This window comes from Dipodomys spectabilis, unplaced genomic scaffold (assembly GCF_019054845.1).
Source record: "Dipodomys spectabilis isolate Male_0828 unplaced genomic scaffold, ASM1905484v1 ptg000107l, whole genome shotgun sequence".
NCBI classification, from domain to species: domain Eukaryota; kingdom Metazoa; phylum Chordata; class Mammalia; order Rodentia; family Heteromyidae; genus Dipodomys; species Dipodomys spectabilis.
In genome coordinates, this window is record NW_024870784.1 from 1,773,188 (window position 1) to 1,798,247 (window position 25,060).

Here is a 25,060-nt window from a genome sequence, read left to right on the forward strand (position 1 = left end):
CTTAGATTAGTAGTCCCATGGACCTTATAATATGCTCCTATTTCAAAGACTCTGGAAGATAACTGTTTATTCATACCCTGAGAAAATATTGAAAAAATAAATAAAGCCCCAGGCACTGGTGGTTCATGCACCTGTAATCCTAGCTACTTAGGAAGCTGAGATCTGAGAATCGAGGTTCAAAGGCAATCTGGGCAGGAAAGTCTGTGAGACTCTTAACTCCAATTAACCACCAGAAAACTGGAAATGGTGCTGTGGCTCAAAGTGGTTGAGCACTAGCCTTCAACAAAAAGAGCTCAGGGACAGTGCCCAGGCCCTGAGTTCAAACCTCACAGCCAACAAAATATAAAAACTAAAGTAAAAATAAAGCAAATATTATGTTCACAATAATGCCAGTGTTCTCAGTCAAAGTACACTAAATAGTTCCTCCAAGTTAAGTGACTAGTGGCCTAGTCTGTGGAAAAAAGTAGTTGATTCAGTTAAGAACTGTGTGTGATCAAAAATAGCCTTAAAGTTACAAAGTAAAACAAGAAGGGGGTTTTTACAAAAGTGGTCAGAGCAAAAATGAGAAACTACTCATAATTTGTTTTATAACCTCTCCAAAAAGAAATATGGAATTTCTGGGACTAGGAAAATGGTAGAATGAATGATATTCAAGGCTTGCAAAATTTCTTAGGCACTGGTGCAGATTAAATAGAAGACTTAAACCCATTATTTAATAAGACCTTTAATTAATTTACAGGCATTTGCAGAAAGAAAATAACTGTTATAAAATAACAATAGAAATTAAAATATGTGGTATCATTTTTAAGAAAGTTATGTAATGTTAAATTTATAGATATTTATATCCTACTACAAGCTTTGCTAAATCAAAAGAATGACACATAAAATTTGTTTTTTTTTTTCCACTGTAGTGTTGGGGATTGAAACCAGAACCTCTTTCATGTAAAAGTGCTATACCACTTAGGTAAATTTTTTTTTTCAGACTGAGCTTTGAACTTAGAGCTTTGTGCTTCCTAGACAGCGACTCTACAGATAAGCTACACCTCTAAGCCAGTAAACTACATTTAAACACGAGGGCCATGTTGGGGTAGATGGCTCATGCCTATAAACCAAGCTGCTCAGGAGGCTGAGATATGAGGATGGTGATTCAAAGCCAACATGAGCCAGAAGTGGGCTGTGGGCAAGTGTTAGCCTTAAACAACAAATCTGGGTGATGGTGCCCAGGCCCTGAGTTCAAGCTTTGATACTGGTACACATGCACACAAAATGGCTGAGATGCTTTGTGAGAAACATATAGGTTTCATACTTTTACAAGTATATCAGAATTTTAAAAACATTTTACATAAGTGGGAAAACTGAAGATTATGTTAATAATACTTTAAATGAATAAAATTCATAATGGATAAATATACATATATATTTATTAAAGTATAGAGAAAAAAACTCAGAAATTTATTTAAACTAATTTTTGGTAAAAGCAGAAATAAAACTTTGCAGACTTAACTAAAAATACTTCAAGAAAGTATTTAATAAAGGTACTAATCTCTTAAGGTGTTTAGAAAATCAAGGAGAAGTAATTTCAAATAGTTTCTTCTTTAACAGCAACAAGAAATCCACAGACTCTTCTCCTGTTACAGTCAATCCCCAAGCTCATCTATTAATAATTAAGTCTCCACAGATCATTCCTCACCCTTACTTTGAAGCCACAAGTGTCCCAAGTACCAGATCAACCTCAAACTCAACAGAGTTATAACTGGGCTGATCTTTCCCAGTCATCTCTAGCCATCAGGGACATCTGAGAGTCACAGCCCTTCTTCACAGTATTTTATTAGTTACGTTCTTTTGTTCTTTCGCTTTGTCATGTCCTGTCTGGCCTACTCACACTAAGGGCCATCACCTTAGATGAGGTTAATCACTACAACGCTCAGGGCTTTGACTTTCTCACTTTCTCCAATCATCTGTTGCTCTATGGCCAACTTCCTGAAAATCTGAATTATTTTTCTTGTACAGTCAAATTTTTAAAATTATCTTCCAACATAAGCTATGACACCTTCAGGTTGTAACTAATACAATGTTTGTAATTAACTTTTATTATTTATTTGTGTGTGTGTGTGCCAATAATGGAGCTTGCACTCAGGATGATACTGCTTAGCTTTTTACTCAGGCTGTCACTTTACTAACTGAGCCACACCTCTGCTTCTGGTTTTTTGCTGGTTAATTGAACATAAGATTCTCTAGGATTTATATGGATGGGCTTTGAACAGAAATCCTCGGATCTTAGCCTCCTGAGTAGCTAGGATTACTGGTGTGAGCTACCAGTGTCTGACTTTTACCTATTTTTAAAAATTGTTTTTGTGCCAGTTCTGGGGTTTGGATTCAGGGACCGGGCGTGTCCCCGAACTTTTCTTTCTTTTCTTTTCTTCTTTTTTGCTGAAGACTAGCACTCTACCACTTTATTTTATGCAACCTAAGAATTAAAGATAGCAGGAGTAGCTGAAAGGAAACATTCCTTTTTTAGGCAGAAAAAAAAAAAAAAAAAACCAAAGAAACAGAAAAAGGTATTTGCTTAGCATTTGAGAGGTTGAATCACTAGGATCACAATTTAGAGGCCAGTGTTGGCTACATAGGGAGATCTTGTCTTGAAGAAACAACAAATCCTGAGAGGCACAGGACTGTCCTAAAATCGGTCTAGGTGAAGCTCATTATGCAAGAAAACATTTGGCTTTTATTAAATAAACAATGAAAAAAACAGGCTTGGCGATTTCTGCCTGAAATCCCAGCAATGAAGAGGCTGAGCCAGGAGGCTCATCAGAGTTCAAGGCCAGCTTGGCAGCTTGTGCTACTGAGTAGGATGGCGTCTCAGGGGAAAAGTGAAGTTCAGCAGAATGGGATTTTAAGACTTCCCAAGCTTTCTCACTTTCCTTTTTCTGGGAGGTATTCAAATGAATCAAAACTGAGCAAGTTTTATATAGAATTGGCCCAGTCTTGAATATCTCTTTCAAGTTTTCAACTTTCTTTTTCAATCCCTTCAGCAGCATGCAGCAGCATGGCCAACTCTAAAACTACCATATTTTACTACTAATATCAGGTAGCCAGGTCTTACCTGGGAAATTCCTTCATTCCAAGCCCCTCATGCTCTGCTGCTGGATGGGGCCAGAAGCATCAATGCAGTGAAATTAGTGATAAAAGGTAAAAGAATATATGTTGCTATGGTTGATGGATAGAATTTACAAGTCCTAAATGATGCTGGTTTGAATCATCAGTGATTTCCAAGCGTTGCTACAAGAATATAGTAATATATACAAAACACTCATTTTTTTCTTTTTTCTTTTTCTTTCCAGTCCTGGGCTTGAACTCAGGGCTTGGGCACTGTCCCTGAGCCCTGAGCCACAGCACCACTTCTGTCTTTTTCTGTTTATGTGGTACTGAGGAATTAAACTCAGGGCTTCATGCATGCTAGGCAAGCACCCTACCACTAAGCCATCTTCCCAGCCCCAAAGTCAACTCTTTATTCAGTAAGTATTAGCTTCCCCTCCACCCCTTTTTTGGTCGGTTGTGGGGCTTGAACTCTGGGCCTGGGTGCTGTCCCTCAGCAATTCAGCTAAGGCTAGCGCTCTACCACTTGAGCCACAGCACCACTTCCGGCTTTTTCTGCTTATGTGGTGCTGAGGAATCGAACCCAAGGCCTCATGCATGCAAGGCAAGCGCTCTACCACTGAGCTACCTTCCCGGCACCCTCCCCCATTTTTCTTTTCTTTTTCTTTTTTAAACTATTATTTCTGTAAGTTCACCAGAGTACCCCTAAGGTTGTTCTGAAGTCTATGTAACAGAGCATCGAAGAAGCTACACGATTAACCGCGTTGAATTTGTACTGTTCCATTACAGGATTAGATCTGTACAGAAACCAATAGCTACAGGTGGTTACTGAGCACTTGAACGGTGCAGGTTGTATACGAGCTGCACTCTCAAGTGTAAAATGCACACCAGATGTGGAAAAGTACACATGGAACAAAATAGATACAAATACCGTTTTAAATTGAAATAGTTTGGATGTTTCTGGGTTAAATAAAACATAAAATTAACTTCAAGTATTTCTTTTTACTTTTTAAATGCACTTAAAGTGGCTCAATTTGTATCTCTTTGGAAAGAGGTGATTTAGGACCTTGCTACTCTGCTTAGAGTCATGTTAACTAGCAGGGGAGGGAAACCGATGAAAAATGCAAATAAGCAGCCAGACCAGACCTACCTAGGTGATCCTTGTTCTAGAGCATTCCGGGGCTTGGCTTTATGAAAAGATCACATCTGGGCTCGTGGCCGGATACACGCGAAGACCCTAGCTTTAGGGAACTGCTTGCTTGAAACCGGGAAAGTAAAGGGGAAGGAAGCCGGGGCAGAGGAGGAGTAAAGGGGAAAGGACAAAATACATACAGCAATTTTTAAAAGTCGGAGTATGGGGGGAAACTTATGTCTAGACCTTTGCCTGCATAAAAGTGGAGGGAGATGAAAGCAGTGAAATCCCAGAGTCCGGAACTGCTTGTCAAATGTAGTCGCATCCGCCCTTCAGCGGCCTCGGCTAAACTAGGCCAGAGCCCGAACGGGTCTCCCGTCAAGGTGCAACGCAAACCACCATCCTCCTCAGGGCTAGATAGTTCTGCCGGGTGATTCTCCATTTTTTGGCCAAAGTCCCGTTTCCCCAGACACACGACAAGCTTCCCCACAGCTCACCTGCCTCGGGGGAGCCTCAACCGCCAGAGCCTTCGCCACCGCCACCTTTCAGCTCTTCTCAAGGACAAGCCCCCTTGGGCTTAAACGGTGCTACCATTGGCCAGACCACCTGTCACTCGTAGGCGTGTGGCGAACGCCGTGGCATCTGAGCTGGGAACTACAACTCCCGGTATGCTCTGCTCCATAGAGACACTCGGCACCGCCTCAGGGAATACCAATAAATGGACAAGGTTGTATTCACCCGAACGGATTCCTTTTCATGCAGATTTGAGCGAAAGACCACACCCTTTCTTCTTCCAACCGTATCCTTACCACCTCCCTCGGGCTGTGTCCTGCCTGGCCTTTCGATTCACGTTATTCTCTTTTGTAAAGCCTTCTGTAACTTAGGTGAATGCATCCTAGGTACAGGGTTGCGCTGCAACGACTGGATGCACCGAATCATGAAAAAAAAAAAAAAAGCTCTCCTTAAATTCCAGACAAGAAACCTTTGGTTACGCCTCCCTGAAGCAGGGCACGTCCTCCCAAAGCCTCCTGATTGGTTCACCTGGCTGTCACTCCGAACTCCACAATTCTTTAAAGCCCACTCCTCTTTTTACTCCCGCTGTAGGCGGGGCCGGAGGTAGGCGGTGCCCGGGAGGCGTGGCTTCATTCCGATTGGTAGACCGTTGTCTCCACCCATTTGCGGGCGGAGACTGAGGATTGGAAGGGGGCGGAGGAGGCTGCGGAGGGAGATGAGGAGATAGGCGGGAGCGAGGGAGCGAGGGAGCGAGGGAGGCCGCGGGGAGTAGGGGAGCGCGGGGAGGCCGCGCAGCTTGGTTGCTCGGTAGTACGGCGGCTCGCGAGGGAGAATCCCGAGCGGGCTCCGGGACGGCCGGCAGGCGGGCGGGAGGGGATGGTGTGCGGGGCTGCGGCTCCTGCGTCCCTCCCCGCGGCGTGTGAGCTGCACTGATTTCGTGTCTGGGGCGGCAGCGCGCACCCGCCCGGAGATGAGGTGAGGAGCGGGCGCCCGGCGGCGGCGGCGGCGGCGGCCTGGACCGCGGTAGGCGCGCGGGGGCGGGGGTCGGCACGATGGCCGCTCGGGGTTCTGGTCCCGCGGCCCGGCGCGTCCCTCCGGCTCCCCTTCACCCCGTGCCGCGCGCCGGCTTGGCGCGGCAGCGGCCGCAGCTCCGCCTCGTCCTTCCTATCCTCCCGGGGGCGGCGGCGGCGGCGGCTGGGAGCCAGCGGACCAGCGCCCCGAGGCCGGGGCTCCGCGGCGGGCCCGGAGGGGTGGGGGGTGGGGGTGGCGGCCGCGGGACGGGCTTGGGGATGGAATGGGCGCCCGCAGCCCTGGCCGGCCGAGCGGGCGTTCTCGGGTCTTGCCGAAGGGGCGTCGAGGGCGGACGGTCCTTCCAGGGCTGACCTCGCTGCCCTCGGTCGCCGGTGGGTGGCGGGCCGGCCCTGCAATCACCTTCTGCCGGGGACCCGGAGCTCCCGCGGAGCGGCATCGCGCCTCCCGCTCGTCCCCTGGCCTCGAGTCCCCGGCTCGTCTCTTTTTCTTCTCCGTCGCGTGCCTTACAGAATCCTTTCCATGAAGGACAGCCAATGCCGTTTGGCACCGGGCGGTGCTGCCCAGGCGGCCTTTGGTGCTGTTTAACCGAACGCGGCTGGCTGCCCCTCTCGCTGGGGCAGCGCCCCCGGGGTCTGGCGCTTCTGCTGCCCTTCTTTTACGCACCGACGGGATTCACCCGAGGCACACAGATGCGTTCTCTTCTGGGTTGGAAATGTAATCCACATTCCCAGAAAATCTGGAAAGCAGAAGGCTATGCCTTCTTGGGCTTCGGTTCTCTGAAGACAGCTTCGTAGATTACGTTTCCTATGGGCAATCTTTTGTTGTGCTTCAGACTTAGGCTTTGCTCTGGGAGAAATAAGACTAGCGGCTTCTTGAGTTGGGAGTGTGTGGCGATTTTGTTTTTTTTTTTTGGGGGGGGGGGCGAGCAGCATCTTGGAGGTGGATATCAAAGTTTCCTTTCGAACTTTGCAATCGTCCTTGCTTCTCCGAAAGGAGACAAATCAACCTGAAAATTTAAATATAAGCTGCCTAGGGGCGGATGGGCTTCTTTTGTGCGTATGTGTCGGTGTCCTTCTCTTGCTGGTTCTGTGGTCAGAAACGTACGGACAATAAAATAGAGATCATAAGCACAAATGTGCAAACCATGACCCCTGGAAGACCTATCAGCAGAGAGATTTACGAATTCCGTTGAACGGATGAGGAGAAAGGCTGAGAGAGCCAGCTCATGGATTATGTAGTGGACAGGATGTGAGGGCAGAATCGGGGCTGCGAGCCAGCAGGCCAGCTGCTTTGCGGGCAGCGAGTCTAACCCCCCAGAACGACGATGTTCTTTGCGGGGACACCTTCACTTTTTTCTTCCTTTCCTCTGTGTGTGTGTGTGTGTGTATGTACACGTGTGTGTACACGCACGCCTGTGCCAGTACTGGGACTTGAACTCAGAGTCTGGCTTCTGTCCCTTAGTTTTTTCGCTCAAGGCTGGCTCTCTACCACTAGAGCCACAATGCCACTTCTGGCTTTTGGTGGTTAATTGGAAGTAATAGACTACTATCCCTGCTGGGGCTGACTTGGCTTTGAACCATGATCTTCAGATCTCAGCCTCCTGCATAGCGAGGGATTACAGGCGCGAACCCCTGGCACTCAGCTGACATCTTGATTTTTGAGTTTAACAATGTAGGAGTTTAAACACCTTTCATAGTTATTTTTATTTCCATTTGTCTTTCTCTGAGGATGAAATCCTGTTTTCTTTCTTTTTTCTTTCTTCCTTTTTTTTTTGGTCTGGTCATGGGGCCTAAACTCTGGGCCTGGGCGCTGTCCCTCAGCTCTTCAGCTCAAGGCTAGCACTCTACCACTTGAGCCACAGCGCTACTTCCCGCTTTTTTTTTTTTTTTTGCTTATGTGGTGCTGAAGAATCGAACCCAGGGCCTCATGCATGCAAGGCAAGCACTCTACCACTGAGCTACCTTCCCAGCCCCCTGAAATCCTTTTTTCTTGTTTAAATCTTTTCCCTTTCAACTAGTTTTCTTGAAACATTTTTCAGGCATTTGCTTATAACTAAAAACTTTTTTTTTTTTTTCGGGTCATGGGACCTGAACTCTGGGCCTAGGCGCTGTCCCTCAGCTCTTCAGCTCAAGGCAAGCGCTCTACCACTTGAATCACAGCACCACTTCTAGCTTTTTCTGCTTATGTGGTGCTGAGGAATCGAACCCAGGCCTCATGCATGCAAGGCAAGCACTCTTAACACTGAGCCACCTTCCCAGCCCCACATTTTTTTTTTTTTAAATGAAATTTTTTGCCAGGCAGGCCTGACTCCCTGTAACATTAGCTGCTCAGATGGCTGAGATTTGAGAATCCAGGTTCAAAGCCAGACCAGGCAGGAAAGTCTGTGAGACTCTCTTCCTCAATTATCGACCAAAAAAGCCAGAAATGGGGCTGTGGGCAAGTGTTAGAGAGCAAGCCTTAAGCAACGAATCTGGGTAAGAGTGCCCAGGCCCTGAATTCAATCCCCATGGCTGACCAAAAAAAAAAAAAAATTTGGAACTTAAGAAATTTACATTATGAAACGAGGTACATTGATATGGCATAAAAAATACTTCAGCTGGGCCCAGGTGGCTCACGCCTGTAATTGTAGCTACTCAGGAGGCTGAGATCTGAGGATGGCGGTTCAAAGCCAGCCCGGGTAGGAAAGACCATAAGACTCTTATCTCCAATAAACCACCAGAAAACCGGAAGTGGCACTGTGCCTCAAATGGTAGAGTACCCGCCTTGAGCTGAGGGACAGCACCCAAGCCCAGAGTTCAAGCCCCACGACTGACCAAAAAAAAAAACCCACAAAAATAACTTCAGATACCTTTAGCTCCCAACAAAGAACTTGTCTAATAGTATTTTTTTAATTGTCATTTTCTAAGAAGCTATTGAAATTGCTCAGGATCATGGTACTTAAAACTTGTTATTCTGTCTAAGAGAGAAAATGAACAAATTATTAATGTACTTTGGAACTTGTGCATTGTTCAGCTACTAAGCATTGTGAAATAGGGCATAAAGTGAGTGGTAGCAAGTTAGTCCCATGAAATGTTTGTCCCTTTTAGCATTGTTTTTCCAGTTGACTAAAAATATTTTTCTCCTTCCTTCCTTTCCCTCCCTTCCTCCCTCCCTCCCTCATTTTCCTTCCTCCTCCTCCTCCTCGTCCTCCTTCTCCTCGTCCTCGTCCTCGTCCTCGTCCTCCTCCTCCTCCTCCTACTCCTCCTCCTCTTCTTCTTAATTTCTTTCTTTTTCTGTCTTCTTTCCTTTCTCTGTCTGACTCTCCCCCCTCCCCCCGGCGGGCTCCCCCATCCACCCTCTCCAACCCCCCCCCCCCCCACTGGTACTTGAACACTCGTGCTTTAACTTGGTATTTTCACTCCTGGCTGGTACTCTACCAATTGAACCATAGTGCCATTTTATGAGATTTTCTGCCCAGGCTAGCTTTGAACCATGCTCCTTAGCTCTCAGCCTCCAGAGTAGCTAGAATTAAAGGCGTGGCTCACAGTCCCCTGGCTTTACTTTTCTCTTAATATCGATACTAGAATTCTCTGATGTTTCATCTTTTCCCCAAATGCCTGGATTGAGAAACATTCTTAAAGTTCTTACAGAGATTAATGGAGAGGAGCTGATCACTTTCTCCACCTTTTTTTCCCACACAGAAAAAAGGAGCATGCCAAACACATGTTCTACACCCCAAGCCTCTTAACTCATCTATTTTTTTTTTAAATGTGTATGTGTGTTTGTGGTGCTGACAGTTGAACTCGGGGCTTTGTGCATGTTAGGCAATTACTCTGTCACTGAGCTACATCCCCAGTCTCACCTTTTTAAATTTGCTAAATTTGTTCTATAGAAAATTACATGGAAGTTGAATTTGTATTGCTCATTCAAATTCTGCCACCTGACTGCTGTCTTTTCAATGATTTTCTCCTGAATAGCCCTGCTCACTGAGTGGTTTTCTCAAAGTCTAGACTTCTTTTTTTTGGGGGGGGGGGGTCCAGTCGTGGGGCCTGAACTCTGGGCCTGGGCGCTGTCCCTCAGCTCTTCAGCTCAAGGCTAGCGCTCCTACCACTTGAGCCACAGTGCCACTTCCGGCTTTTTTTTTCTTTTTGCTTATGTGGTGTTGAGGAATCGAACCCAGAGCCTCATGCATGCAAGGCAAGCACTCTACCACTGAGCCACCTTCCCAGCCCCGAAGTCTAGACTTCTTATGTGAGCTTTTACTGAGATTCTTGTGAAAAATACTGGTGTGTCTCACTCCATTCAGAATCAGTTGGAGATGGGGCCTTGGAATCCATATTTTATGTAAGTTTTTCAGGAACTTTTTCTGAGCAATAGTAAAGTTGGAAAACCACTGGCATGGTGCTTCTTTCTCACTGAACTTTCCCTAAGACTATCTCATACAGTGGATAGCCATTTTTTCCAGTGGCAGTTTTATGTCTTAGGCTGCTATTGAAAAAGTACTATGTTCTTCATCTGTGGTATTGTTCCTATTATATATATTTCAGTAGGATAGAAGTTTTGGTCTATAATGGTATCACTACCGTCAAAAATAGTGCCTAGAGGAACTCAATTAAATATTTGTTGAGTAAGTGCTTAAACTACATTGCAGTGAGGCCAAGTTTTTTAAGCCTTTAATTGCCAAGTTGATTGCATCATGCATTAGTCATTAATTTTATGAATTAGAAGCAATAAGCACTATACCTAGTCATTTCTGTTAGCTTGATTAGTTTTGAGAGTCTCTGGCTCAGAGTGTTCCAAGTAATATACTAGAAAGAAGACAGCAAAATATTGGTTGTGATACTCAATTTTAAGTTAAGCATGTTATAGTACTCATTTATTATTGCTGTTTTATAAACTATGATAAACCCATTATAGTTTATGATGTTACATATTAGTTTCCAATTGGTATGTCTTCTAATTTTACTCACGCTAATAAGATCTTTACTCTCCTTTTTTTCTTCAGTCTATTTTAGAGCCCATGAAGTTGAGGGCCATATGTAGTTGAGGGTTGGCTAGTTTGAGAGTTAAAACTTTGGAGAATATTCTATTTGATCATAATTGTCAGTAACTGGTTTAATCACCAAATTTTTTATGCTAGTTTTCACTTGAATGTGAGAACAGTAGTAAAGTTTAAATACTTCTAAGTGCTTACATAAGTACTTGAGATAAAGCCAGTTACCATTGAATAGTTAGAATTAATAGTAAAGAATTGGTGCCAGTGATGAGCTCACAGTATTTTTAGCACAAGTCACTCTATATTATGCTGGTACTCTCACCGTCACACTTTTGGAAACCTGTATTACACCTTAAACCTATCAATAAATGATAGTTTTCTAAAAAAAAAAAAAAAAAAGAATTGGGATATATGACACAAAATTCACAAGCTAACTTTAATTTTTGTATTACGGTTCTCTGTGGTAGTACGTAGAAACCTGCTTAAAATAGAAGTCTCTTGCTAATTTCTTGGTACTAGATATGTATACTTAAAAAAATTAAATAGCTAGACTAATCAACCTAAGTTCTAAAAGGTCAATCTCATGATCACTTTCAGCTTAATTGTTTTATGTTAGATTTACCTCATAATTTGTTTATGATGAACAGCTCGTATTTTATATTGAAAGAATTTGCAGGGGCTGGGGAAGGTGGCTCAGTGGTAGAGCGCTTGCCTTGCATGCATGAGGCCCTGGGTTCGATTCCTTAGCACCACATAAGCAAAAAGAAAAAAAGCCGGAAGTGGTGCTGTGGCTCAAGTGGTAGAATGCTAGCCTTGAGCTGAAGAACTGAGGGGCAGCACCCAAGCCCAGAGTTCAGGCCCCACGACTGGACCCAAAAAAAAAAAAGAATTTGCATTTAGAGAAATTAAAATATACAAAAGTAAAACAGAAAGCTAGAGTACCCTCTCGTTTACTACCTGAGTATTTGTTTTCAGATCCTTTTTGTATGAATGTATTCATGTACAGTTTTTTATAACAAAATGGGATCCTGTTATACTTAGTTTTGTGGGTGGGTGGGTGGGTGCGTGCGTGCGTGTGTGTGTGTGCCTGCCTGTCCTGGGGCTTGAACTCAGGGCTTGATCTCCGGGCTTGAGTGCTGTCCTTGAGCTTTTTTTTTTTTTTTTTTGGGGTCCGGTTGTGGGGCCTGAACTCTGGGCCTGGGAGCTGTCCCTCAGCTCTTCAGCTCAAGGCTAGCGCTCTACCATTTGAGCCACAGCGCCATTTCCGGCTTTTTTTGCTTATGTGGTGCTGAGGAATCGAACCCAGGGCCTCGAGCATGCAAGGCAAGCGCTCTACCACTGAGCCACCTTCCCAGCCCTGTCCTTGAGCTTTTTTGCTCAGGTCTAGGGCTGTACTACGTGAGCACAGCTCTACTTCTGGCTTTTTTGGTAGTTAGAGATAAGAGTCTGACAGACTTTCCTGCCAAGGCTGGCTTTGAACCATGATCCTCAGATCTCTGCCTCCTGAGTAGCTAGAATGACAGGTGTGAGCTGGCACTGGGCCAGTTTACTGTTTTGTTTTTTAAACACTTTAAAAATGTCTTTCTGTGTATTGTTGCTTAGAAAGTTTTAGTAACTGAATAATATTCCACTTTATGAATCTCTGAGAATTTAACCAATTTATTAGACTGTTTCTTTTTTTAACCCCACTGCTACCAGTCACTCTGCAATGAGTGTCCTACATACTTCTTTGCACATACATCTTTTTCTTAAGTTCCTAGCAATGGATTTGCAGGATCAAAAGATATACTGAGTTTAAAGATTTATTTTATTTTATTATTTTGTGCCAATACTGGGACTTGAACTTAGGACCTAGCACTCTTGCTTTTTGCCATTCACTGCTGGCAGACTACCATTTGAACCATGCCTTACTTTGGATTTTTTTTTTGTTTATTAATTGGTGATAACAGTCTCTGCATTTGTCTGCCCATGCTGGCTTTGAACTGTGATTCTTATGAATCAGTAAGATTATGGGTATGAGCAAGACTTTTGATATATATTTCCAATTTGCCATTTAGGAAGATGATGGCAGTTTACACTATTACAATGGTATGTGAGTGTTACTGACTCCCACTCTCTACCCCACTTTTGGGTATAAGTTAACCAATGATTGATTGTTTTTAGATCTCTTTAGGTCTAATTATGGCTGTGCTAATATTCCTTAAATAACTAGAGCAGTTGAGGAAGTGGCTTGGTGGAGAGGTTACATGAGAGCAGGGAGGGGTGTGTGTGTGTGTGTGTGTGTGTGTGTGTGTGTGTGTGTGTGTGTGTGTGTGTGTGTGTGTGTGTGTGTGTGTGTGTGTGGGGTGTGTGTGTGTGTGTGTGTGTGTGTGTGTGTGTGTGTGTGTGTGTGTGTGTGTGTGTGTTCGTGTTCTGTTGCTTGAACTTGGAGTCTAGTTCTGTATCTCAGCTTTTTTTTTTTTTTTTCTCAAGACTAGCTCTCTACCACTTGAGCCATAGCTCTACTTCTGTCTTTTTGGTGGTTAATTGAAGATAAGAGATTCACAGACTTTCCAGTCTGGGCTGACTTCGAACCATGATCCTCAGATCTCAGCCCTCTGAGTATCTAGGATTACAGGTGTGAGCCTCCAGTGCCCAGATTATTTATTGTTCTTATCTCCAGATCCTAGAATAGTACCCACTAAGTGAAAGATTCATTTGTTAGCATGTCACATGGATGACAGTTTAAGGACCTGAGAGCCTGAAGACCAGAGGACTAAGAGACAGATGAGGAAGGAAAGAGGTATGGACTTGGACTTTGTTTAGAGTCCCTGGGAAGTAGGAATTTAATGCAAGTTTTAAGGAGAGGCCCATGATTTGCTTTTGTTTAGAAAGTTCACTTGAAGCGTCTCCAGGGGGAATGGATTAGAGCAAGGAAAGGGAGAAATGTTGAGTTGGCTCCACTTTTAGTTATTTATGGATGTTGAATGTTGATATTTTCTACCTAATTTCGTACTTGTCCTGGGGCTTGAACTCAGAGCCTGGGTGCTGTCCCTGAGCTTTTGCGCTCAAGGCTAGCACTCTACCACTTTGAGCCATAGCACTATTTCTGGATTTTTGGTAGTTAATTGGAGATAAGAGTCTGATGGACTTTCCTTCCCGGCTTGGCTTTGAACTGTGATCTTCAGATTTCAGCCTCCTGAGTAGTTAGGATTACAGGTATGAGCCATTGGAGCTTGGTGCTGCATTATTATTTTATAGTAAAAGAAAAATAATTGAGATTACAAGGGCAGGTTTCTGTTAGGAAAGATTTTCTGTTTGCTTTTGTGGTGAAATGTATGGAACAAATCTTTAAAATAGCCATTTTGTGAGTTGAATGTCCATTGGAGCTGTTCTCTTTGAGGATGATCTGTTTTATAAAATGCTGCGGCTTTCTGCCCAATCTGGAGTGTTAATTAGTGTCAAAAGGAGGGAAATCCTGCAGTAATTGTAACCTTACATTGCTCTTTAGTTCAGTTAATTTTAAACCACAGTCATTATCTGTATCTGTAGTTGTTTTGATCTTATTAGATGAAGTGTTTTTATAGTTGTCAGTTTGTAATTTAAAAAACATGCTTTTTTTCTTACTACAGAAGCAATACGTGCTTACTGAAGAAAACTTTTGAAAATACAAAGAAAGAAGACCAAAAACCTACCCAGAATTATACTATCCAGTAATAATGACTTGATATGCTGTCAGGGTCAGCATGCTGAAATTATATAATAGGTGCCTAGTGGGCAGCTATTCAGTCTGGAAGATGTAAAGTCCCATTAGGGCTCATGGGCACTGCACGTGCTCTACCCCGCATCAGTGGGGTAGCCCAGCGCCAGGCAGTCCCTATTCTTTTGTGGATCTAGGTTCTGGTCATAGAAGGGGCATCCTGGTGCTGCTTTAGGTAGTTTTCATGAAGAGACAGAAATCTAGAAATATGGATTTGACATGTAATCGCTTTATGTGGGCCTTAATTTTTATTAACATTGACAAGTTTATCTGAGGCTGAATTCTATTTTTGTTGCCTTGCCAACTTGTACATGCAGATTTGTGGCCTGTGTTTTCCACTTTTCATGTAGTAACTATGTTGGCAACCTTTTGTGATGCATTATATGTTCAATCAGTCATATTGCAGGATAATTTTTGCTTTAATAAAGTCACGGGAAATTCTTGGATTGAAACATGATCCCAGAGGCTTAATAATGTATTGTTCTTCAGTGCATTCCCCTTGCTTATAGGAAGTACCAGTTTCCTATTCCTTTTCTAGTACTGGGTAAAACCCTCTCAAACAAATTTAAGCTAATTTTTATTGTTGTTGTTTAAATTTGCTTTCTGTAGTACCTGTGAGTTTGACGATTTATAAAATGTTTACTGGCTGAAAACAAATTTATTTGGTTAATTCCAGTAGTATTTTGGTCATGTATCCACTGCTTCTCAATCTTTTTTACTACTAGATAATATTAATGCTGCATTAGTGCTAATAGCTAGTACTGATTTCAAGTATATTACAAAGCTGAGGGCATCGGCATCTTAGTCACAGTCACCCATGGAAAGTGTATGGGGGGAAGTTTTGGTTGTAGGTTGTGGCTCAGTGAAAGAGTTTGTGCTTGTGCGTTGCTCTAGATGTCTAGCCTTGAACCAAAACAGCATCTCAGCACTCTGAGGCCTTATGCTTTTTTATTTTTTTCCATTTCTCCATGTAGGCCATCACATTTCTGAGAAATGTTTTCTTTCTAGTGAAACAATGCGCAGATATATTTTTGTATACCTGCACATATATACATTTATACATCTTTCTGTCTGGCTGTCTGGCCGTCTGGCTGTCTCTCTGTCTATATGCTGCTAGGGATTGATCCCAGGGTTTGCACATTGGTAAAGGAAGTGTTCTACCACCACTGAGCTGTGTCACTAGCCCTAGTTTGTATTTTTATTATGTATTTTATTTTGTATATATTTGTATTTTATTATGAACTCCTAAAATAGTAGATGTTAGCGTCCTTTCATTTCATTTTTTTTTTTTGGTCCAGTTGTGGGGCCTGAACTCTGGGCCTGGGTGCTATCCCTCAGCTCTTCAGCTCAAGGCTAGCGCTCTACCACTTGAGCCACAGCGCCACTTCCGGCTTTTTTCTTTTTGTTTATGTGGTGCTGAGGAATCGAACCCAGGGCCTCAGGCATGCAAGGCAAGTGCTCTACCACTGAGCCACCTTCCCAGCCCCAGCGTTCTTTAATTTCTTAAATCCAGCAGTTCTTTTAAACAATAAATTCTAATGAGTAATTTAATTTAGATTTAAAAAGCTGGGGCTGTGTAATTAGAATCATGAAAGTATCTGACCCAGAACAAGTCCTTAAACTGTCCTTTGATCTAGTCACACTTCCAGCCTCCTCCCCCCCCCCGCCCCCCCCCCCCCAAAAGATTCAGTAATAAGTTGAAGTCAGGTTAGACACTTTACCAAGCTGGCTAATCAGCCTCCCTTCCCTAGAAATTTGCAGTTAGAGCTAAATAAGAATGATGTAGCCTAATATGTTAAAAGCCATATGCAGAGAATTGGGAGTTACTGGGCGATGTGGCTCATGCCTGTAATCCTAGCTACTCTGGAGGCTGAGATCAAAAGATCATGGTTTGAAGCCAGCCTAGGCAAGGAAGTCTAAGAGCTAAGTCAGACACTTTGCTGCAATAAACTACTCAAAAAAAAAGCTGGAATGGAGCTGTGGCCCAAGTGTTAGAATGCTAGTCTTTAGTAAAAAAGCTGCAGGACTGAATCCCTGAGTTCAATGCATCTGGGACAAGTGAAAGTTGTTTATGGATGGAGAGAACAGCGTTAAGCTTTTCTCTGCCTTTTCTTTCTGGGTCAGCTGCATTCTTGTTCTGAGTTAAGATTATCTTTCTTCTTAGAGTGTAGATAATTGGAGTTGGTGTCTGTTACTGTGATCTAAACTTCCTACTTGTTTTTCAGTATTGTATTCCTTTTATAATACAAGTTAGCACCCCAAGATTTGAATATTTCCAAAATCTGAGCTGCTGAAACATTTTGAGAAGTGACATGTTCTCTAAAAGTTCCAGCTCTGGAGCTTTTTGTCTTTGAGGTTGCTCACTTGATAAGGTCTGTGCAAATGTTATGCAATCCAAATAAACGTCAAAAGCTGACCACTTCTAGTCCCAAGCATTTGGAATAAGGGAGATTCATCCTATGATAATTAGTCTTGTACTTCTTTACTATCCTCTGATGAAGATATGAACTTGTTATTTTCTCCATAGAGCAATATTAAAAAAAAAAAGACATTTGTCCTGCACACTTAGCTGTGTCCTGTTATGTGTTCTTCCTCGGCTTTCCTCACAGACATTGTACCAAATTCCGCCTCTTGCCTCAAGTCCCAAGATCCTCCACTCTCAGGAAATGACTGCCTGCCATCTGAGCCTGTTCCCTCCGCCCAGATAGCTCTTGTGAATTCGTCTTAACACTTAGTATTTGCTTCTGGAGATAAAAGGAGGGAAAGGTAGGTGATTCTACTTTCCTGTGTGTGAGATGCTGTTCTCTTCTTTTTTCTCTGAAACTATGTGTCCTTCCCTTGTGTGTGTTCCTGTCAGTAGCTCAAATGCTGTAGGTCATGTGGTGTGACAGAAGCTAGGGCAGTCCTTGACCTTACTGTGTTTGTATTCTCTTGGAGCAGACACACAAACCCATAAATAAATCATTCCCAGCTGTTGTAAGTCCTGTGCAGAAAGTATTCAAGAGTACCTAATGCAGTCAGTGTTGGGAAGGTACAGCGTCTACTTGTGGTATGACGTACCTAAGGAGTTAATCAAGGGATGGGAAGTTTACCTGGCAGAAGAACCAGCATGTGCACAGCTTCTATGGCCTAAAAGAGTGCTGGCTGTTTGTCAAGGCTACCAGGACTGGAGACTGGCCATGAGCTGGGAAGGGAAAGGAGCTAGATCAAGTACTACCTTGTCGACATGAAAAAGGGCTGAGGCTGTGAGACTAAGCTATGATGTTCCTTTTCTGCCTTTGTCCTCTTGTTATACACCTTTTTAAACTTCTGTTTAGATTTGCTTTCCCTGACAGTCTGCTCCCTTTGATTATTGCCTTATCACTGGTTTTCCTGTAATATGCATATTTCTTGGAAGACTAGCTGATTCTGGGAATGTCACACACAGAGACACACAACCATATGATGATATTACTATTTCCTTCTACCATTGCTATCTCTGGGGAGGAGAGAAGTAAAAGAGATTGAGTTCAGTCACACGGTCTGCAGTTTAGTTAGTTATCACGTTGTAAATGATAAGTCTGGAATGATAAGGCTTGAAAAAAAAAAGCCATTTTAACAAAGGTAATCTGGTCTTCTTGAACATCTGCATCTACAGAAAATGAAAAACATGGAAGCGCCTCTTCTCCATACTTTGTCCTGTGAGTCTGTTTCATTTGGCTATTGATCAGTTGTATAGTGTTGTCCTGAGATCAGTGACTCATTCCTGTGAACTACAGAACTACTGAAGTTGAGGAAAGGGGGTTGTGGGACCCTCTGAATTTGTAGTCAGCCTGGCAGAAATAATAAACTCAAGGTTATCTAAAACATGAGACCCTGAAGTGACAGCAAAGGTCTTGGGAGTAAGCTGTTAATTTGTAGGTCATGCTAACCCCAGTAATGTTGGAAGTGGGTTGAATTGGAGAACACCTAGTTGGTTTCAGAGAATGGCTGTTAAACAACTGGATTCATGCTAAGTCAGCTATCCTTAAGCCAGACAGATGGACAAGCAATTACAGTTGAGCCATGTAAGCCAGTAACCTGGACTGTCTCTAGTTCTGGAGTTTATTGCTTGATTCTGTCAGTTCTCCAACAGTTTATCTTTTGATATTTCCACCACCCAAGTTTTAATTTAGCCTTTATCTTTTTTCACTTTACTTTGTTCCTAATGACTGCTGCTTCCAAATGGCCTGGCTTTCCTGGTTACTTCGTTTTACATACATATTATTGGCAGAGGAATCTGCTTGTTGATGTGGTGCTTGGAAGTATTAAAATCTTTCTCTGTGGTTTCATTTCCTAAGATAGCAGGTTTCAAACTTATTATTCATGCTCTCCCCCAACCCCAGGCCACAGTCCCCGTCCCCCCCCCCCCCCTTGAACTCAGGGCTTGGATATTGTTCCTGAGCTTCTTTTGCTCAAGGCTAGCACTCACATCAGTTAGCCACAACGCCGCCAGTTCTAGCCTTTTCTGTTTATGTGGTACTGAGGAATCAAACCCAGGGCTTTGTGCATACTAGGCAAGCACTTTACCACCAAGCCACATTCCCAACTTTTTTTTTTCCTTTTTTAATTTTTATTGTAAAGGTGATTACAGAGGGGTTGCAGTTACATAAGTCAGGTAATGAGTACATTCTTTTTGAACAGTGTCACCTCTCAAACTTTTTAATGTGGGGATTCTTATATTCATATGTGATTGAGGACCCCAAGGAGCTCTTCTTCATTTTATCTGTCACTGTTTGTCAAGTGAAACATTGAAATGGACAGATTAGCAATAATATTTATTGTCTAATTAATTTTAGATAGCTAGTATAAACCAATTACCTATTAACATAATATTACTATAATGAAAACTTTGTAAAACAATTTAGTGATAACAGTGTCATTGTTTTACATTTTTGCCATTTCTTTCAACTATAGCTTGATAGAGGATAACTAGATTCTCATATCTGCTCTTAAAGTCATTTTGTTACAAAATGTTGTTTTTTCTTGAAGTAATTGAAGAAATTTGACCTTACACAGATCTGTAGTTGGAAAAAGTGGGAGTCTTGTCATGGCAGTTGTCAGAAAGTTGCTGTTACTCAATATTGCATACGAAAACTTGACTCTGGCTAATTTCTTAACAATTATTTGCAATATGGAATCAGAAATCCTACTCTGTTACAATAAAATCTATTTGTCTTATTCTTTGAATGGACATTCTACCCCTATGTAACACTAATGCATTAGTCATTTGAAAATAATAGTTCATTGAGTTCTGTAATCTTCCAAGTGTTGACACATTTTGTTAAATAATACAATCACCCATCTTACTGAGTCTTTTAAGTGTTAAAAGCAATCCAGCTCACAATAGCAGACATAATAATTTTTCACCCAAGAGCTTGTTTTATCATTAGCATCAAGTACTATTATTTGTTTCTCTTTAAGCAACGAACTTGCTTCATTTTAGAGAAACAATCAAATACCCAAGTTCAAATGTAACCATAGTTTTTCTGCTGTTATCATAACTGACAAAATAAAAATTATAGTCCGTGAAAAAGATGGATAGTTCTGCTTGCAATTCAAAGGATCGCACAAGTGTTTTTTCCTTAGCATATCTTTTATGGTTCCTTGTGCCACATAAGAGCTTTATATTCCCTAGCCATAAGTATTAAACATATATTTAAGGCTAAGACTTAATAAAGTAGTAATTTTCTATGGCTCATCAAAGATATTCTGATATGAAAGTGGATTTTAGCTAATCTGAGGATCAGGGTTTGGAGCGAGCCAGGGCAGACAAATCTGAGAGCTTTCTACCTCAGTGAATCAATCATAAAAAGCCACAAGTACAGATGGCTCTAGTGAAAGCATGTCGTCTGTGAATGAAAAACCCAAGGGCCAAGTGAGAACGAGAGCTTGAGTTCAAGGCTCAGTTTCACACACACACACACACACACATTTCACACACACACACACACACACATTTCACACACACACACACATACACACACCAAGATCACAGTGCTGCTAGGCCAGCCTGGGCAGAAAGTTAGCAAGACTTTTATCTCAACCAGTACAAACTGGGTGGGGTGGCATGCTCCTGATATGTATGTGGAATGCATAAATAGGAGGATTGCAGTCCAAGGGAGGTAAAGATTCTATTGAAAGTGACATGTTCAGGAACGGGATGAAAGAAAGTGATTGGGGGGAGTCTATTGGGGGTACATCATGCATATATAAACATGTTAAAATGAAGCCCCTTGCAACTAGTTGATGCTAGTAACATCAACAACATTGCTCCTAGAATTTTTGAAAACAGTCATTTAGGTAACTAGGCAGAGTGAATTAATTCCTCATTGAGAGATAATATAGTCAAGGGATTCTGGAGCTGAACTCTACAGCTCCTAACTGTATAACCTGCTTAACTTTTCTGTGCCTTGGTTTCCCCATCTATCAAATGGGATTAATCGCAACTCTCTCATAAGAGAGCTGTGAGAATGTTATAGCCTTTAGCTCAATGCCTCACTCAATAATAAGCACTACATGAGAAACAACTGTCATTGTTTTATCATGATCCATGACATAAGTGTGGAATTTTTATTTTAAGGCAAAAACTGAAGGTATTCTTATAGTTTTCTTCCAAGTTGGTAATAGACCTCTTTTAACTTCTCCTTTGTTCTTTTCATTATCTGGATACTTTGCCATTTGTTTTAAGTTTGGAGGAGACAAAAGGACAGGATCCAGATAGGTTTATAAGTGTTCTTATTCACTTATAAAAAGTTTACAGTGGGCTGGGAAGGTGGCTCAGTGGTAGAGCGCTTGCCTTGCATGCATGAGGCCCTGGGTTCGATTCCTCAGCACCACATAAGCAAAAAGAAAAAAAGCCAGAAGTGGCACCGTGGCTCAGGTAATAGAGCGCTAGCCTTGAGCTGAAGAGCTGAGGGATAGTGCCCAGGCCCAAAGTTCAGGCCCCACGACCGGACCCCCCAAAAAAAGAAAGAAAAAAAGTTTACAGTGTAAGTGTTCTCATTTACTTATAAAAAGTAACATTGTACCCAGGCATAGGTGACTCATGCCTGTAATCTTAGCTACTCAGGAGGCTAAGATCTGAGGATCACAGTTCAGAAACCAGCCTTGGTAGGAAAATCTAAAGACTCTCCAATTAACCACAAAAGCCAGAAGTGGAGCTGACTCAAGCATTAGATCCCTAGCCTTGAGCATGATAGTTCACAGACAGTGCCCAAGCCCAGAGTTTAAGCTGTGGAACTGGTAATAAAAAAGTTCATGGCTGTAATCCCAGCTACTTAGGAGGCTGAGATCTGATGATCAGGATTTGAAGCCAGCTAGGAGCAGGAATGTTGAGTCTCTTTATCACCAGTAAACTGCCCTAAAAGCCAGAGTGGAGCTCTGGCTTAAGTGGTAGAGTGCTAGCCTTGAGCAAAAGAAGCTCAGGGACAGTGCCAGGCCCTGAGTTCAAGCCCCAGGACTGATGTATGCGCATGAGCACACATAACAATGTAGATCAAGCTCTGGCCTAGCATGTACAAGGCTCAGGATAAAAAAAAAAGATGAAAAAAATGTACTCTTAAGTACAAGTACTTACAGATAATAAAAAAATAATAACTAGCAACAACTCAGTAACAACCCAACAATAACAACAAGGATAGAGTGAGGAGTTGATAGCCTTGAAAATGACTTACCCTGTCAAACCCAGTTTTGTTATCTATAACATGCATTAGCGAAGCTGTGAGCGTCTGCCTTGGGAGTAATTCCTACTTGTTCCCAGCTCATCTGCAAATGGACTGCAGGCTTTGGAGGGCAGCAAGAGTATATCAGTAGCTTTTTGTGTGCTACTACTAGCTAAATACTTGACCTCTTCCTTAGTCGTACACTGAACAAAGTGGTAGAACATTTATCATTGGCATTTCTTGTGTTGGACTGCAGATAAACCTTGTTTCGTGTCTATCATAGCACTACTTCCATTCTGTGATATCTTGTGCAAACAACTATATTAATTACCACATACCTCAGTGGATCTTGCCCCACATGGGATCACTTATTCAGTTCACATTAAAGATATGTTGTTGTTACTCATAGATCTGCTGGAATGTTTGGTTGTGTAGCCCTACCTTTGACCATGTAATTAAATGAGTGTGCAGTAGGAGTCTTCCTTGAAGCAACCAGTGTGTTTGAACAAGGAGACTGTTGAAAGCTTGGAGTAGTGATGTCTCTAGGACTTACTGGTACCTTTAAGACATCTCTGCAGGTATGGTTTTCTCTCATTGTGGATTTTTTTTCCCTAAGTTTTTCAGCTGTTAGAGATTTACTAATTTAGTCCTTTTTTATGACTTAAGTGTTACTATGGGAATATTGAGAAAAATACTTTGAAATATGTTCATCTGCATTTAGGAGAATTTCTGGATTTGGAAAGCATATAAATTAAACAGGCTCTCAAACATCATTATGCATTCACTAGATCTGGGATGAAGTTCAAGAATTTGTATTTCTAACCAGTTCTCTATTAATACTGGGGTTGTCGGTCTGGACATCAGACTGTGAGGATGCCTAGGCTAATATGTGGAAGACAAATAAGGCAATAAAATGGAGTAGGGGAGGCATGGTGAGGGAGGTAGTGTGTTTTGGGAGAGCAGCTTCTCATGCTCCTCAGAGACGTAGAACACTAGGAAAAGCACAGATGTAAACCCTTGATAATACTACGTACTTAGAAATAATTCCACTTTAAAAGGAGCTTAGTTATTTTTTATGATTGAAAGTAATGCATGGAAAGTTGTGAATATAGAAAATTTCTATTCTAGAAGAGGAAAAGTTTCCCCCAAACATATTGTACTATTGATTACTTCAGTTATTTCTGGCTGATTTCCATTTAGTATTTTTTTATGTTTAAGGTTTCTGTTTTTAAGATGAGAATTTTATTTTCAAAGCAATATATATTTATTACAATGAAAGAAGAAAGTCATGAAAGCACAGTCTTTCTAGACACACACTGAAATTTGTTTTTAGAGATCTCTTTCTACGAACATATACATTGATATGTATTACCTTGACTGGAGAGTTTTGGAACCTATTTTTTCATTCAATATCTTTGTATATCATTCAGTATAATTTTGAAGCATTTTTCTCTGTACTTTTTTTTTTTTTTGCTGGTCATGGGGCCTGAACTCTGGGCCTGGGCACTGTCTCTCAGCTCTTCAGCTCAAGGCTAGCCCTCTATCACTTGAGCCATTTCTATCTTTTTCTGCTTATGTGGTGCTGAGGAATTGAACTCAGGGCCTCATGCATGTGAGGCAAGCACTCTACCACTGAGCCACCTTCTCAGCCCTCTCTGCACTCTTTATATTTATTTTCTTTTGAATTTCTGCTCTTGTCTGTCACACTTTGCAAGGAGGAATATTAACTTCTAACTTATGAGCTACTTATGGGTCTTAATTCTTTACATCACATCAGATTCTTATTACCGATTTTTTTTTTTTAAATCAGTCATGGGTCTTGAACTCTGGGCGCTGTCCCTGAGCTCTTCAGCTCAAGGCAAGCACTCTGCCACTTGAACCACAACACCACTTGCGATTTTCTGGTGGTTAATTGAAGATAAAAAGTCTCACGGACTTTCCTGCCCAGGTTGGCTTTGAAGCAGGATCCTCAGATCTCAGCCTCCTGAGTAGCAAGGATTACAGGTGTGAGCCATTGGCACCCAGCTTATTACCGTTTTTGTTTGTTTTTTTTTTTTTGCTTGAAAACTTGTTATCAGGCTATGGTAGCATGTACCTTTTGTGCCAGGTGGGAAGATCACTTGAGCTCAGGAGTTTGAGACCAGCCTGTGTAGCCTTGTTTCAAGATACAAACAGGCAAACAAACATCTTGCTTGTATTTTGCTTTAATTAGTGTCTTTAAATTCCCCTACACACCATCCACCAGTATTTTCCATTATTTAAGGATTTCTGCCTAAGGTGTCAAAAGAGAAAAACTTGTCTTAAAATTTTTTTCTGAACACTAACCTTTATTTTCTTCTAGCACAGTCTCATGTTTTGTTTTGTTTTGGCCTTGAGGAATATTTATTTATTTTCCTAGTCTGTATTAGTTGTACAAGGGGAGATTTCACTGTGACATTATATACATGTGTAAAATGTATCAGTCTGTCTCACTGCTTGTCAATCTCCCTTATCGCCCCTCCTTCTCCTAAAGAATTTTGGCAGGTTTCCTTGTTCTATTTACATTCTTGCAACTGAACTAATTCCACCATGTTTATCCTCCTTCACCCCTCTTGTTAGCCCCGCCCCCTCCCTCTGGTACCCATCTCCCTAACAGAGCCTGTTTCTTCCCCTTCCCTCCTCTTCCCTCCCCATTGATTAGCAGCTTTCCTTGAGATTCTTTTTATTGTCTTCATGCTTTCGTACCTTTTTTCCCCCTAAAATCTTTAAACCATCTGTAACTCACTTTGGTGCAAGCAAGTCACTTCATTCTACTATGATCAAATAAGATTTACATTTTTTTTCAGTGTTTAGTTATTTTGGTCACTGTTCCAATATTAGGCATAATTAGCAAGCTAGACATAAGCCATTCA

General features: G+C 42.1%; 2 protein-coding genes across 11 annotated transcripts in view; one reads left to right on the top strand and one right to left on the bottom strand.

Annotated features, from left to right (window-relative positions):
• Window positions 1-4,789, bottom strand: part of Cryzl1 (crystallin zeta like 1) — a 37,801-nt gene extending 33,012 nt beyond the window's left edge. For all 6 annotated transcript variants that reach the window (XM_042687250.1, XM_042687248.1, XM_042687249.1 and 3 more), the window contains exon 1: window positions 4,726-4,789. The gene's annotated coding sequence lies outside the window, so the exon portion shown is untranslated. The remainder of the gene's footprint in view (window positions 1-4,725) is intronic.
• A 695-nt stretch (window positions 4,790-5,484) lies between these two features.
• Window positions 5,485-25,060, top strand: part of Itsn1 (intersectin 1) — a 185,575-nt gene continuing 165,999 nt past the window's right edge. For all 5 annotated transcript variants that reach the window (XM_042687179.1, XM_042687175.1, XM_042687176.1 and 2 more), the window contains exon 1: window positions 5,485-5,716. The gene's annotated coding sequence lies outside the window, so the exon portion shown is untranslated. The remainder of the gene's footprint in view (window positions 5,717-25,060) is intronic.